This window comes from Eimeria tenella, genomic scaffold (assembly GCF_000499545.2).
Source record: "Eimeria tenella Houghton genomic scaffold, Eth_scaff2836, whole genome shotgun sequence".
Lineage (NCBI taxonomy): Eukaryota > Apicomplexa > Conoidasida > Eucoccidiorida > Eimeriidae > Eimeria > Eimeria tenella.
Genome location: NW_013542715.1, coordinates 1,388 through 1,953, shown reverse-complemented (window position 1 = coordinate 1,953; position 566 = coordinate 1,388).

Below are 566 nucleotides of genomic sequence, written 5' to 3'. Positions count from 1 at the left end.
GAAAGGCTGTCGCTGCAACAGCAGCGGGAGCAGCAGCAGCAGCAGCAACTGCAGCAAGCGCTGCTTTTGTCTGGACCGCCTCCTTCGGGCCTTCCTATGTCCTGGGATAGCTAGACAAGCTCTAGGGTTTAGGGTTTAGGGTCTAGGGTTTAGGGTGTAGGCTAGGGTTTAGGGTTTGGAGTTTGTATGGGGCCTGCTGCGGGCTGCCGTGCTGCAGTGCAGCGCAGCACGCCTTGGCGCTCTCCCACAGCAGCAATAGAATAACTAGTAAAGCCAGTTCTAGGGTTTAGGGGTTAGGGTTTAGGGTTTAGCGCTAAGTGTTTAGGGTTTTTAGTCATATTTTATTTTTACCCTTTATAAAATAAACAAGAAAGCTGATTCCTTAGGTATTTGCTGCTGCAATCTGCTGCAACTGCTGATGCTGCATGCTGCAGCAGCAGCAGCAGCTGCTGCTGCTGCTGCTGCTGCGTTTGGGGCTTTCTTTGATGCCTTCGCCGCTCTCCCGCCTAAATAATTAAACAAATTAGGAATGAAGGGGGAAAAAAATAACAAACAAATAAGGACAC